The sequence below is a fragment of the Triticum aestivum genome, chromosome 2B, assembly GCF_018294505.1.
Source record: "Triticum aestivum cultivar Chinese Spring chromosome 2B, IWGSC CS RefSeq v2.1, whole genome shotgun sequence".
NCBI classification, from domain to species: Eukaryota; Viridiplantae; Streptophyta; class Magnoliopsida; order Poales; family Poaceae; genus Triticum; species Triticum aestivum.
In genome coordinates this window covers 60395901-60411901 of record NC_057798.1, presented here as the reverse complement: position 1 = coordinate 60411901, position 16001 = coordinate 60395901, and the positions used below count along the sequence as shown (strand labels likewise).

General features: G+C 47.4%; 1 pseudogene; it reads right to left on the bottom strand.

Annotated features, from left to right (window-relative positions):
* Positions 1-311: 311 nt before the first annotated feature.
* LOC123038963 (UDP-glycosyltransferase 92A1-like) lies at positions 312-1778 on the bottom strand (annotated as a pseudogene).
* Between the last annotated feature and the right edge of the window lie 14223 nt (positions 1779-16001).

The window sequence follows — 16001 nt, the reverse complement described above, 5'->3', positions numbered from 1 at the left end:
GTATTTATTGATAAACCTATTTATCATTGTTTTATTGTACATTGAAGTTGATTATTTCTATCCGTTCCGCATCAACTAATTTTCTTAAGCAATATGTCGCTATTATTCCTATCCGTTCCGAATCAACTAACATCCAATATGTATCTGTATTCGAGTAACATCCGATCCACATTCATATCCGATAACATCTGTATTGATATTCATATTCGTTTTGAAAATATGGAAATAGAAGTGGTAGGAGCACTATTGAATCCGTATCACCCCTAATCGAATAGCACTATGCAGCCAATCGAACCGTGACGTCTATCCCATCATCGCGTACGTGCCATCGCCTCCAAGAACCTCCGGGTCACTCCCAGCGACGACTCATCGCAGTCGCCGTCGGTAGCAGCGTCGATCACCTCCTTCACCTCGGTGGCCATCCGCCTCATCGCGGCGCACACTCCGGACGTCTCGCCGAGCACCCTCTCCACCGCCTCCACCACCTCGTCCCTCGTCACGGCCGCCGACGCGCTGCGCGCCAGCTCCACGCACACCCCCATCTCCTCCGCTAGCAACTTGGCATTGTAGAACTGCTCCGCTGAGAGCGGCCACCCAACCATCGGCACGCCGGCTGTGAGGCTCTCCTGCGCCGAGTTCCACCCGCAGTGCGTCAGGAAGGCGCCCGTGGCAGGGTGCGCCAGGATCTCCACCTGCGGTGCCCAGCACTGCACCACCAGCCCGCGCCCTGCCGCCTCCATTCTCTCCACGAACCCCTCCGGCAGACCCGACAACGGCGACTCGCTGCCGTTCATGTCGGCGGCGGGCTTGGCCACCCACACGAATTTGTGTCCGCTCTTCTCTAGCCCCATTGCCCGCTCCGTCGCCTGCGACGCGGAGATCGTGTACACCGACCCGAACGACACGTACAGCACCGAGCCTGGCGGTTGCTTGCCGAGCCAAGCCAAGATGGGGCTAGTCGTTGTGGCCTTCTCCGGCAATGCCGATCTTGCTGCCCGGAGCAGCGGCCCTTTGGCTCCAGCTTCTCGGCGGTGTTGACGAGCAGCGCGTCGGCACGTGAGAAGGCGACGATCTGCCTGCGGATGAAGGTGGACCACGCGTCGCAGCCGTCGGCCGCCGCGAGGTGATCGGTGAGCTGCGAACGGTGGACGCTGATGTCCGGGAAGCTCCGGAGGATGAAGCATTCGTCATCCTCGTCGTTGGGGACAAGCGGGACGCTGTTCCAGATCGAGAAGTAGAGCGCCGAGCCGTAGCCGCTGCTGGTGAGCAGGACGGAGTGCGTGACGCCGGGGTCGCCGCGGGCGACGTCCACCGTCCAGGCCAGGAACATGTCCGCCACGACGTGCACGTCGGCGAGGGGGTCGGAGCGTCTGAGTTCCACGATGAACTGGTGGAACGCCGGACGGAGGGACTCGGAGGCGAGGAAGAGGTCGATGAGCCGCTGGAAGGAGCGTACGCTGGCGTTGGCGGGGCTGAAGGGGATGGCGTGGACGGCGATGCCTTCGTCGTCGAGGTGGGCGCGGAGGGATTCGGCCGTGCAGGAGGTGGCGACGAAGGTGACCCGGGCGTCCGGCCGGCAGCGGCGCACGAGGGCGGCGAGGCAGCGGAACGGCGCGAGGTGGCCCTGCGCCATGAACGGGAACAGCACGACGTGATCAGCGCGTCGGTGGTGATCTGTTTCAGCTGCCATGGCGCGCGAATGAATCGATCGGTGGTAGCGGTGGGCAGTGCCGGTGATCGGATTGATCTGATCACGGCGGGAAGTCCGCAAGTGCAACGCCTCGTGGGTTAGTTTGGTTTGGAAGAGAAGATCAGAAGAGGGTTAACATCTCTAAAAATTGTAAAAGCTCTCTCGGAATGGGATGCTCTCAGCGCTCAAAGTATTTTATTGGTGCGGTTTCTCTTATCTATCACCCTGGGCTGCCTCCGTGGCCTGCTCACTATCGCATGTCTGTCACGTCTTCCTATGCACACGCAGTTGCAAATTCACTGTGCTGTCAGTTGTCAGGCAATTAAGCATCTTGCCTTTCACGTGAGTGAATTATATATGGCCAAGCTAGTCTTAGCTTATATTATCTTTAGCAGTGCTAAGGGGCTGTTTGCTTCCTAGCCATACCTTGTCACACTTTGCCACACTTAATCTTAGGCATGTTTGATCAAGTTAGATAGATGTTCTAACCACACCTAAGGCAAGGATTATTTTTTTATGAGTAGTGAGCCCCACATGTTATAGACATAAAAAGTGTGGCAAGATTTCCTTAGGCAAACCAAAATGTGATTAACAATTTAAGCAACTTAACTAAGGCAAAGGTGACAAGTGTGGCAAAAATCATGTGGCAATATATAGCAAAGATAGTCATAATCCAAACATCCCCTAAATTACCATCCCGTAAAATCGATTCACGGTTCGCCTTAAATGAATTTTACGGGCAGTTTTTCCCAACGCAGAAAGGACACCAGAGGATGTTTTTAAATTTTTCTATAAACTTGGTCAAAATTTATGAAGTTTGGACTTGAAAAATCTTATATCCATATTGTACCTTGAAACCGAAGGAGTATACTGGTTATGAGGATCATTTTGTGAAGAGTTACATCCTTTGTCGATGAGCATCTTGAGATGGAACTCATAAGCACATGAGTCATATAAATTTGTTGACTTATTATCAGAAGAATGATCTCCTTTTATAATATGGATTCACACAAGTATTGCAATGGATCCATTTACAACCTAATGACAATCTCGACTCGCATCACAAGAAGTCTTCCATTCTTCATCACAAGTCATAGCTGAATTTCCGCCGGTCCAGAGGAAGGGGAAGAAATTTGACACCATTGGTACTCTTGCAACAACCAATTAATGACGTCCACGGTTGGTCGAGGAGTCTCACCAAGTGTCCGCTTGTAGAGATGGACATGAGCAACTTATCCGCAACCCCCTGGCTCGGGCCTGAACCCAAAACAAGTATGAGAGACCTTTCTGATGTGTTAGAAAACCCAGATCAAAGAAGACGCCATCGAAATATTGAGAAAGCAGAATGCTTCCTATAGGATTTACTACAGTATTATGACCTTTTGATGGTGTTTTCTGATATTGAGGAGCTACCGGCCATCAGGCAGTTGAAACCTGTTGCCAAATATGCCAAGTAAGGTGCTAGAACTGTTTATGTCAAGTTTTCTGATCTTTTTGTTTTTAAGTACAGTAGTTGTTATCTGATATAGTAAGGTGGAGAGATTTAGATAGATGAATAAAATATAGAACAAATTTCGGTGCATAGCGAATGACCATCTCGTAGGGAAAGTGCTGGTCGAAGCACCAGATCTGGGTGTCTTTTGTTCCCGTTTTTGTACCTGAGGTTCAGAAACTCTTCAAATATTGATATCATGTTATCCAATTGAGAACTGGAGGTCAGGTTAATGGTACGGGATGAAAACAGAATTTGGAGAACAGACCCAGTGAGTACACATGAAAACAGCCCAAGTGAGTTTACATCGCTAGATCGTCGACCATTGAATATAGTCACTGCTGATACGTCTCCGACGCATCTACTTTTCCAAACACTTTTGCCCTTGTTTTGGACTCTAACTTGCATGATTTGAATAAAACTAACCCGGACTGACACTGTTTTCAGCAGAACTGCCATGCTGTTGTTTATTGTGCAGAAAATAAAAGTTCTCGGAATGACCTGAAAATCCACGGAGATAACTTTTGGAAAATATAAAAAATACTGGCGAAAGAATCAAGGCCAGGGGGGCCACACCCGGTCCACGAGGGTGGGGGGCACGCCCCCTCCCCCTGGGCACGCCCCCCTGTCTCGTGGGCCCCCTGATGCTCCACCGACCTCAACTCCAACTCTATATATTATGTTTCGCGGAGAGAAAAATTAGAGTGAAAGTTTCATCGTGTTTTACGATACGGAGCCGCCGCCAAGCCCTAATCTCTCTCGGGAGGGCTGATCTGGAGTCCGTTCGGGGCTCCGGAGAGGGGGGTTTGTCGCCGTCGTCATCATCAACCATCCTTCATCACCAATTTCATGATGCTCACGGTGATGGGTTGGATGAGATTTACCATGTAATCAAGTTAGTTTTGTTAGGGTTTGATCCCTAGTATCCACTATGTTCTGAGATTGATGTTGCTATGACTTTGCTATGCTTAATGCTTGTCACTAGGGCCCGAGTACCATGATTTCAGATCTGAACCTATTATATTTTCATGAATATATGTGAGTTCATGATCCTATCTTGCAAGTCTATAGTCACCTATTATGTGTTATGATCCGACAATCCCGAAGTGACAATAATCGGGATACTTCTCGGTGATGACTGTAGTTTGAGGAGTTCATGTATTCACTATGTGTTAATGCTTTGGTCTGGCACTCTATTAAAAGGAGGCCTTAATATCCCTTAGTTTCAACTAGGACCCCGCTGCCACGGGAGGGTAGGACAAAAGATGCCATGCAAGTTCTTTTCCATAAGCACGTATAACTATATTCGGAATACATGCCTACATTACATTGATGAACTGGAGCTAGTTATGTGCCACCCTATGTTATAGCTATTACATGAGGAATCGCATCCGACATAATTATCCATCACTGATCCAATGCCTACGAGCTTTTCACATATTGTGCTTTGCTTGTTTACTTTTCCGTTGCTACTATTACAACTACTACAAAACTGTTATCTTTACTTTTGCCATTGTTACCATTACTATCATACTACTTTGCTACCAAATACTTTGCTGCAGATACTAAGTTATCCAGATGTGGTTGAATTGACAACTCAACTGCTAATACTGGAGAATATTCTTTGGCTTCCCTTGTGCCGAATCAATAAATTTGGGTTGAATACTCTACCCTCGAAAGCTGTTGCGATACCCTATACTTGTGGGTTATCAAGACTAATTTCTGGCACCGTTGCCAGGGAGCATAGCTCTATTCTTTGAGTCACTTGGGATTTATATCTGCTGATCACTATGAAGAACTTGAAAGACACAAGAACTAAGATTTTTCCCTCAACTACGAGGGGGGGGGTAAGGAACTGCCATCTAGCTCTGCACTAGATTCTCCTTCTGTTATGAGTAAGCTTGCGACACCTAAACCTGCTACTGCTATGAATTCTGATATGTCGCATGTTATTGATGATGCCACTTCTGCTATGCATGATACTTATGATGAAACTACTTCTATTCTTGATACTACTGTGCCATTAAGTGAATATCATGATGGACAACTTGCTAGGGTTAGAGAGAATGAAATTATTGAAGATAGTGATGATGAAGGTTTTCCCCCTAAGTATGAATTGCCTGTTGTTCCTGAGGGTTATGTTATGGATGAAGAAACTGCTAGAGATCTTTTTGCTTGCAATGATAGATTTGATCTTAAGAAATTACTAGCTAAACTTAAACAGAAAACTCTGAATGTTAGGATGAAATAGGACTCTGCTTTCGCTACTTCACCTATCTTTGTTACTGATAAGGATTATGAATTCTCTGTTGATCCTGAGATAATTACTTTGGTTGAATCTGGTCCTTTTTATGGCTATGAATCTGAAACTGTTGTGGCACATCTTACCAAGTTGAATGATATAGCCACCCTGTTTACTAATGATGAGAAGTCTCGCTATTATTATATCCTTAAGACATTTCCATTCTCATTAAAGGGTGATGCTAAAACTTGGTTTAATTGTCTTGATCCTGGTTGTGTGCGTAGTCCCTAGGATATGATTTATTACTTCTCTGCTAAATATTTCCCTGCTCATAAAAAACAAGCTGCCTTGAGGGAAATATATAATTTTGTGCAAATCAAAGAAGAGAGTCTCCCACAAGCTTGGGGGAGGCTTCTCCGATTACTTAATGCTTTGCCTCATTATCCTCTTAATAAAAATGAAATACTTGATATCTTTTATAATGGACTAAGCGATGCTTCCAAGGACTACTTGGATAGTTGTGCTGGTTGTGTTTTCATGGCAAGAACAGTCGACCAAGTTGAATTACTATTGAATAATATGTTGACTAATGAAAATAATTGGACTCTTCCTGAGCCAATTCCTGAGGCAATTCCTGAGCCAATTAAGCCAACTCCTGAGCCTATTCCTAAACCAACTCCGAAGAAGACAGGTGTTTTATTTCTCAGTCCTGAAGATATGCAAGGTATCATGTATTGGGGAGGATGCATTGCGGTTGAGATCAATTTGCAAGGGAGGAGGAGGATCAACCTTTGTGGCAAAGATCTCAAGAGACTTGTCTTGTGATGCGTCTACTTTTTCCTTGTACACATTCCAATGCAATTGGGAGGTGATGGCCATACTCTTTAATCGGGACTTTACTCCGAACCCAACGTCATACCTCCCAATAAGCTTAACCTCAGCATTTGGGTCATTCCAATGTAACACGCTTCTCACTTTAACTACAAGATCATCAAAGCTTGGACTTGTGTCAAAAACCATAGCCTCTTCCACTTCATCGTCATTTCCAAGCAAAGATGTCATCTTGTCCAAATAATAAACATTTACGAGCTTATGCATCTAAGAAATTGGAAACAATATAATCAATCCATATATGTCATCCAACCAACTCAAATGGACAAATTAACTAAATTTTGCACAAATTGGACAAGTAACTACTATTCATACTCAAGTTAACCTAACCATTAACCCTAACCCTAACCATAACCCCCAACATAACCACTATAACCCTAACCCCCAACATAACCACCATAACCCTAACCCTAACCCTAACACTAACCCCTAACATAACCATAACCCTAGCCATAAATGCATCATAAATGCATCATAAATGTGTCATAAATGCACGCAACAAGATCAACACCTGGGGTTTGCAACAAATTGACCAAATCAACACAAAACAAAGATCTCAACCAATCAACATGAGGGGAAATAGGGGAGGTACCTTGGGTGATGAAAATGCTCCGGATCCACCGGTGAAATCTCAAGCAAATGGAGGGGATCTAGGGGGGTTGTGAGGGGGAGAGAGGGAGGAGAGGGGCTGAGCATGGGGAAGAAGGTGAGTGGGGAAGAAGAATGGTGGTGGGGCCCACAAACTAGCCCCTCCCCACCTTATCCACCACCCAGGACCCTACCGCCAAAGGAGCTAGCGGTAGGCTTCGGTACCCTACCGCCAGAGCCCATGGCGGTAGGACCTTTTCCACGTCAGCACGCACCGACGGCCGTCAGTCGCCGTCAAAGGGCCTACCGCCAGAGCTGATGACGGTAGGACGTGCAAACCTACCGCCAACACCCCTGGCGGTTAGCAAAAGGGCCAGATCCCGAAATATTTACAAACGGGGGTCAGATCCTGAATTTGTTAGCAAAAAGGGTCAAAACACGAAATTTTGCCCACCAAGGAGAGGAGACAAGGGAGAATAGAGAGGGTGTGCGTGGGGAGAGGAGGAAGAGAGGAGGCGGCAGCAGGGATGGATAAGATGGATGAGGGATTTGTGGCTGTGCGTGGAAAGGGCTGAGCACCGTTGAATCTTAGAGAAACGGATGGTAGGGAGGCACGATCTGTGAGATGGTCTGCTCGACCAATCAGAAAACTGTGAACCTTTACCGAGTGTTACACTCGGAAAACCCTTGTGTGTTTTCTTTATCATCTTTTTATCATATTTTACATATCAATTAGTCAATAAAATCTTCTCAAAATTTTACCATGGCTTGAAGATGTCATATGGGCGCACCATGCCATTTTGCAAGCTTTTTCGAGTTCGGTTTTATTTTTTGAAATTTTAAAACCAACAAACTACACGTTCGAGGTTGTATCTCGGCATCTTCTTGTTTGAGATCCATTTTCTTTTCTTGGATAGGGTCCAAGTATGGACTCAATAACACAAATATGATTTTTCAAAATAAAATCCTCAATGTTTTCATGCACTTGCAGTTCAAAAATTACTTTCGGAAAATTGGCATAAAGCAATTTAAATGTGCGAAAGTAGCTAGAAAACTATAAAATCTATGAAACTTTGGAATTGTGCATAAAATATGGTCTTTTTACTGTGATAATTGGAGTGGTGCCATTTTGCACCCTATTTTTGTACTTGCTTCACAAAAGACACCTGTTTTTTACACTTAGAAAATAAAATTTGAATTTTGTACAAAAAAGTTGGAAATTCTAGTCGGCAACATTGTTTGTAATGTCAAGACGCACATATGTGTCTAATTTGGGAACTATACTAAACAATGCAATGAATATGGACGTTATCTTGGCCCTTTAACTTGAAAGCCATGAATATTCATGCATGATAGCCTATTTTGTGAATGAATATTTTTCAAAATAGTTATATTGAAAGGTTGGTATTTTTCCTCGCAACTAGTACACATAAAAGGACTCCATGCGAAGGGATTGCATTTTTTAAACGTGTATTCTTTTTCTTTCAGTTTTTTTTTCAAAACGGGGTCAAAATAGTCGGCATGGCTATTCATCACAAGGGATTGAATCTCTCAAAACTCTAAGTGGTTCTCCCATATAATGAATATTTGTGTACCTAATTTTTTTTTGCTATTTTTTATGATCGAGCTATAACATACTTGCAGTTCAAATTTGAATTACTTTCGGGAAATTGACGTAAAGTCATTTAAATATGCAAAAGTAGTTAGAAAACTAGAAAAAACATGAAACTTGGGAATTGTGCATAAAATATACTCTACTTACTGTGCTAATTGGAGTGGTGCCATTTTGCACCCTGAGTTTTGTACTTGCTTCAACAAAAACACCCATTTTTGACACTTAGAAAATGAAAATTGATTTTGTTTTACAAAAAAGTGGGAAACTCTATTTGGCAACATTGTTGTAATGTCAAGACACACGTATGTGTCTAATTTGGGAACATTATAATAAACTGTACAATGAATATGACTATCACATTGGTCATTTGACTTGAATTTCAAGAATGTTCATACACGATAGCCCGTTTTGTGAAGGATTTTTTTTTCAAATTTGTTATTGAAAGTTTGTTATTTTTCCTTGCAACTAGTACACATAAAAGGACTCCATGTGATAGGATTGCATTTTTTAAACTTGTATTCTTTCTTTTTCATTTTTTTCCAAAACGGGTCAAAATGATTGACATGACTATTCTTCTCAAGGGGTTGAATCTCTCAAAACTCTAAGTGGTTCTCCCATATAATGACTACTTGTGTACCTAAAAATATTTTTTGCTAATTTTTATGACTGAGCTATCACACACTTGCAGTTTAATTTTGAATTACTTTCGGGAAATTGCCATAAAGTCATTTAAATGTGCGAAAAGTAGCTAGAAAACTACAAAACATATGAAACTCGGGAATTGTGCATAAAATATGGTCTACTTACTATGATAATTGGAGTGGTGCCATTTTGCACCCTGATTTTTGTACTTGCTTCACAAAAAACACCCATTTTTGACAATTAGAAAATAAAATTTGATTTTTTTGTACAAAACCCTAGGAAACTCTAGTTGGCAACATTGTTTGTAATGTCAAGATGCGCCTATGTGTCTAAGTTGGGAACATTATAATAAACTATGCAATGAATATGACCATCACCTTGGTCATTTGAGACTATATTAATATTTGGCATGCCAAAAAGTGTAATTAATATGGCCTAAAATGAAAAAGTTCTCAACATGGAAATTTTCAGCCTCGTCAAAATGAACAACTTTGATTTTTGGACCATCTTCATCTGAGGTCGTATGCAACCTCTACAGCCAAAACCATGCAGTTTAGCGAATACCCCCTTTTGCCGAGTGAGACACTCGGTAAAGACCCCCTTTTGCCAAGTGTAGCACTCGGCAAAGCCCTGTTTGCCGAGCTTTGTTGTTTAACCAAGCGTTTTGTCCATAACACTCGGCAAAGTGCTTGTTTGCCGAGTTTCGCGTTTTTGCCGAGTTAGATACTATTGCCGAGTGCCCGACATAATGCACTCGTCAAAGAGCCTAACACTCGGCAAAGAGGAAAAATTCCAGTAGTGAGGAGAGGAAGAAGAGCCGGTGACCATCGAGGCCCGAGTTAATCCAAGCATAAGTGGATAATGCCCGATAATGGATATTATTATTAATTGCCTGCCATAGATATCTTTACAAAAAAAGGCTTATCTTTTGCCAATCTTGGAGCTATCTATGGTGGTGCGATCGCATTACTACACCTAATTAAAATTCAGAGTGTAACTGTTACGGCATCCCCAACTCAGCATCTTGCTCTACTTTTTCGAACTCCAGAAAATCAGATTTCAAGTATTCCACCAAAAGGACAACGATGGTGGTGATCTCGCCGCCGTTGCTCAACTGTCTAGCATGAGAATCCGGCCTGCACCGGTATCCCGCGTAGCTCAGCATCTCCACCCACACTTGGTTGATCAGCTTCAGCATGCCGGTATCAGGTGTTTCCATGGTAATCAGCTTCGTGCTAAGCTGAGATGCCCTGTCGAAAGTTTCATTCTCTATGATTATATCAGCATTCTCTTCGATTGTATCAGCATTGCCGGAAGGTTGAGCTCGTCCCGCGCCGAGCGCATCTCCGTGGTTACGTACCAACATGATTAAATCCTCAGCCGAGCTGTATTTCAGTTTCAGATCATTGATCACCTTGTTGCACAGTTCAATATACTTTTGACGACTAGCATTGTCAGGCAGCATGTAGGGACGTGCCGCAAGCAAGAACATCATGTAGTTGGAGAGCTCCTCGGTCACCTTTGCATGATGCGGCAGGCATCCGTGTTCCGCCTTGTACCAGCTGAGGTAGACATGAGTAGCAATGTGCCAGACGAGGATGCTCTGGTCCAGCTCAGTGTCCACGCTCCAGGCCAACAACTCGTCATCATACAATCCCTTCTTCTTCAGCGCTGCCCGGCCCCGTGAGTTTTGGATGTGCTCGGCGTTCTCTTCGTCGACGCCAACGCTTCCCCTCAGTTGTTCCTTCAGCAGCAGCCTGAAATCTGCCGAGACGGAGACAGACGACGAGGTGTAAACCAGTGTGTTCCACCAGTCCTCCCGTCCCATCCATCTCGCGATTTTGCTGCTTCGGCTGTCCTTGCAGTGGCTGCACATGTAAATCCAGTTGTGTTGCCCCATGGTGCCCGACCAGCACCTTATTTGTATTCCTAGTCTCGGCAATGCAAATCTGACGAGGTGCCCACATAAAAATGCAGGATAGAACAAATAAACTAATCGTCTACTAACAACAGTGTGGCCACGAGCTAATGTGATCATTTGCTGGAGTGACCAGCTGGAGCACATGGCTCTCAGCAGGGATGTGATCTCCAGGACGACGGCTCCAGCTAGCAAAACATAAGTGGCAGCGACATCTACTCTGTTGTAACCATCTTTGTCACTTAATCCAAGGAACAATAGCCGCAGTGCGGTGGCAGTGGCTGCCAGCGAGGTTAGGCGGATGCAGTGCCCGTACCAAGTGTGGATCAACTCAGCTTTGCTGTAGAAGACATCGTACATCAACGAGAGTTGGTTCTCGGCTATATTGTACATGTCCTCCCAGCTACAACATGCTTTCATGTCAAATGCCACAAGAGGTAACGGCCCCTTAAGTAGATGCTTGGGTACGCTCAACAAGTCATGTGCTAGAAATGGTGCCGGCGACCAACTTCTGGTAGTATAGGGGTTCACAAAGTGCAACCTACCAAAACTGTTGTAGTTCTTCCCAGACAGGGCACTGCTGCTGGCAGACTTGAGTGCCCATACTCTCTCCCCGTACTTGACAACACCAACTACAAACATGAGGATGGTGGCCTGGCCGAGCATGCTCTGGCGGCCACCTGTGAAGATTGATGACTCGTAGAGGACATATATGGCTGCGAGGACCTGCACCACAAAACTCTGCAGGTGACGCAGCCACAACCGATTGTCCTCAATGGAGTAGGCGGTGATGTTGTCCTGACCGCCGAGGTGCAGTAGCAGGAACGGCGCCCAGAACGCCACCAACTCATGCTCCGGTAACCTGCTAGTCACCAACATATGGCCCAGAGTGTAAATCGCCGTCATGTCGGCCATCAGGTACGCCGACCACACGACGACCCTTAACACGCCAGAGTCCTTGCGACGGCGGATCTCTGCCGTTACCAGGAGAATCACCTGCAGTGCTAAACTCAGCAGCACTAGCACCTGGATTCCCCACTCCTTCCAGAGCGCCACTAGCGGATCTAGTCCTGCTGCCATTGCTTCTCCGCTGAAATGGAAAGCAACGACGGCGACGACTTTCTAAGTACAGTTGCTAGACATGACGCAAAGAAAGCTAATGCGAACTTGTTTTCGATCAAAGCTAATTCAAGCATTCAGTCGACGATATTATGACTTACATGGCTTAACAGGAGAAGCGATCTTGATCGATGAGATGATCCAGCGGCTCGGCTGCAGGTCGAAGCTAGCAGGGAAGACCAAGGGAAAAGGTGGATCAGGAAATGAGATCCATGAGTTGAGCTGGGGGAAGCGTTGACAATATATAGTACAATGCGACGTTACGCAACCACAAATAAATTATAAGAATCCAAGTGGGAACAAATAAAGAGATGAATTGAAGACCCCGAGCTAGTCTTCTTCTCTTGCATAGAGATAGAGTAGGCCGATCCCATCTGAGTCTTTTGGTCTTTCCTTGTATCCAGGTCCAATTCTATAGTGCTATCAGCCAAAGAAAAACTATTTACTGCTAAGGGCATCTCCAATGTGAGAGGTTTGCGGAAATCCGGACACACAAACGCAGGACTCCGATACCCCGCCCCACCCAATCCTCCTCCCTCAGTCCTATTTCCTTCCACTCTACCCCTCCCCCTTGCTTTGCATCCGCACCCTCTACCTCGTCCGCCGCTGTTGTTCGTCTTCGGCAACCACAGAGCCATTGTCGGACGTCCGCAACTAGCACTGACACGCCCGCTCGCCGTTCCGACAGTGCTTTCAGCCTTGGAGTCGTGTGTACACAGGTACACTCCGCCCCTCATCAACGACCTCCATGGCGGACACCACGCCCGACAGGTGTTCGGTCAAATGTTATTGAGTTTATTTTCAAATGATATGTCGTTTTTTAGAGTACGAAGGATGATGAGCTACTCGACCATGGAGGATGAGTTGTTGTACGATGCATGGCTAGCCGTATCCGATTTTTTCATAGGGAGGACAAGAGGGCCGCCCTTCTGGGAGAAAGTGCATGAAAAGCTTAACACAGGAAAGCACGTTGCACCCTATGGCATGTATATCATGCGACCATGCAACGTGAGGTCGTTGTCGTATTGCTGACACGCTATCCAAGTCAGGGTCATCAAGTTCTGCAACTTGGTTAGTCAGCTCTAGGCAAGGTGGCCATAGCACGCGGACACGAAAGAGATGGTAAGTTTTACTTCCTCTTTCTCAACTTGTTGATTGATTCGCCCGCGCGCGTCGCTGTGGTGTACCACATGTTAGAGGGATAGCCATTTACGTGCACACATACTGTTGGATGAAGCTGAAGGAAAAGTATGTGTGGCAGGGCATGATCCGTTCATGAAAAACTTGTTGGACATCCGGGATCTAGACTTAATTTGCATGCTATGTGTGGATGATTTGTGCTATTTTTTATCCAAACTTTGATGAATATCTACCGGTTTACATGAATTTCATTTGATTTGTTAAAATGTGGGTTGAAATGAGATCCATGAGTTGAGCTGTGGGATGCGTTGACAAATGACAATACAATGCGACGTGATAAGTTGTACATATACACACCTCACCCACGTTACGCAACTACAAATAATTATACGGTGGGAGAAAATAAAGAGAAGACCCCGAGCTAGCCTTTCTCCTTCTCCTGCATAGAGATAGAGGAGGCCGATCCCATCTCAGTCTTTTGGCCTTTCGTTGCATCGAGGTCCAATTCTATAGTACTATCAGCGAAAGAAAAACTATTTAGTGCTAAGGTCGCTACTGGCTACTCACGAATACCTTGAGAATGTTCACTCGGAACTTCCCCGGCGTGATGTGTGCTAGCAAACACCCCAACGAGACGTAAGATCATCGCTACGATTAGGAGCGGCTTTGCGCTGTAGCGTAACCCAACAAGCGCACAACATCCACTGCTGGAATCGTGCTCGTTATCAAGTGTCCACCTTTTTGCCGAGTGTATTTTGTGGTTGCAGTCAAACTATATGGCTCGTTATGGTTGCTGACAGTTTGGTTGTGCCTCGTTAAGGAGACACCGCATTGTATGACATCAAACTGGATAATGACACAACATGTGATTAAGCGCTTCTTTTTCATTGTATAATGGCTGACATGCGTGTGTGGAGGCAAAGAGGTGTAACGTGAGGACACTCGTTACTACCCTTGCTACTGCAGCAAATTTGAAACGTTGAAAGATTTTGGTTACTGATACTTGTGTTATTTGTGGACTGGAACGTGAGGACACTTTCCACGCGCTGTGCAGATGCCGGCTAGCGCAACGCCTATGGCGAGCCATGGGGAAAATATGAAGCATGCTGAAGCTGGAGGATATCCAAGAAACTGGATCGGAGTGGTTACTCCATCTCTTGCTCCAATGCCAGCCGGAAGAACGACTACAAGTGCTGATGACACTGGCGTTCCTGGCACGTGCATAATGAACTCACCCATGACAAGGCAGCTCCACCTATTGAAGCCTCCATATGGTTCCCGAGCAGCTACATTGACACCCTTCTGTGTATCAGACAACACCCTTCTGAAGATCACTTCTTCTTCGGTACAACCCCCTGGAAATATCAACGGTCCAGATCGTCCTATACCCCTTCACCTGAAAACTTAAAAAAGGGTAGGATGGTCATTGCCCCTTCCCCTCCCCCCAGCCCTGCCCCCGCGACGTACCCGCGCGGCCCGTCGACGTACGTACGTGTACGCGCGTCCGACGGTGTTTTTTTTACTGTGGCGTCGTATTTTTTACCGCGTCGGTGGTCAAAAGCGTCGGTGATCAACCCGCGCGTCGGTTGGTCAATCCGCGTGTCGCCCGATGAAAGCGCGTCGTGGCGCGTGAACTGCGGCCCGCCGCCCCGTCCCGTCCGTCCCCTCGTCTGCCGCCCTGCCGCCCCGTCCCCTCGTCTGCCGCGCCGCCGCCCTCGACTGCCGGCCCGTCCGGCCGTCGAATTAGTAGCCCAACCACCCGTCCGCCCGCTGCCCCGCCGTCTCCCTATAAATCGCACCCCCGTCCGCCCGTCGCCACAAACACCGCTCCTCCCCGCCCGTCGCCGCAAACACCGCTCCTCTCCCGTCTCCACCTCCCAAAAGGCCGCCGGCGACATGTCGTTCCATGGCGGCAGCAGCTCCGGCACCGGCGGCGACGACGGACCCAGCGCGTGGCCATCGAGCCTGAGCACGCCGGAGACGGAGGAGCTTTACCAGTTTGGGCTCCTCGTGCCGCCTGGTTGCCGTCTTCCGCTACTGGAAACTGGACAAGGACGGCTACCCGAGGCGCGGGCCCGGCGCCACCGCGGAGGAGAAGCGGACCGGAGGCCGCAACAACTTCGCTGGCCGTCACGCGTTCTGGGACGGCAAAGACTACGCCGCCGTCATCGGCGCGTACCGGCTGCCGGAGTCCGGCGTCACGCCAGACCTCATCGGCGACCGCCGCCGCCTTCTTGTCCCGCGCCCCCGTCCAGTAGCGCGCGGCCGTCGGGCCCCTCCACCACCTGCGCCGGCGCCCGCCGATCCCCCCGCCCCGCCGGAGGTGGAACTGCCGCCGGAGCAGTTGGTTCTTCGGGAGGATGGCGATCCCGACGATACGCCGGGTTACCTCGTCGCCTTGCGGGCGTCGGTGGCTGCAGCGGCGGCTGCAGAGGCGGCGGCGGCTGCAAGGGAGGCCGTCGACCAGGCGGCAGCGATCCAGGCGGCGGCGGCGATTCCGCCAGTGGTCCCGCAGACGGAGGCGGAGGCGTCGGAGTCGTCGGACGACGACGTCATCGACTGGGAGCGGTTAGCCCAAGCCAGCGACGACGACGACGGCGGCGGGGGTGACGGCGGTGACGGCGCGGCGGAGGTCATCAATCTGTTGGCTAGCGACGAGGAGTA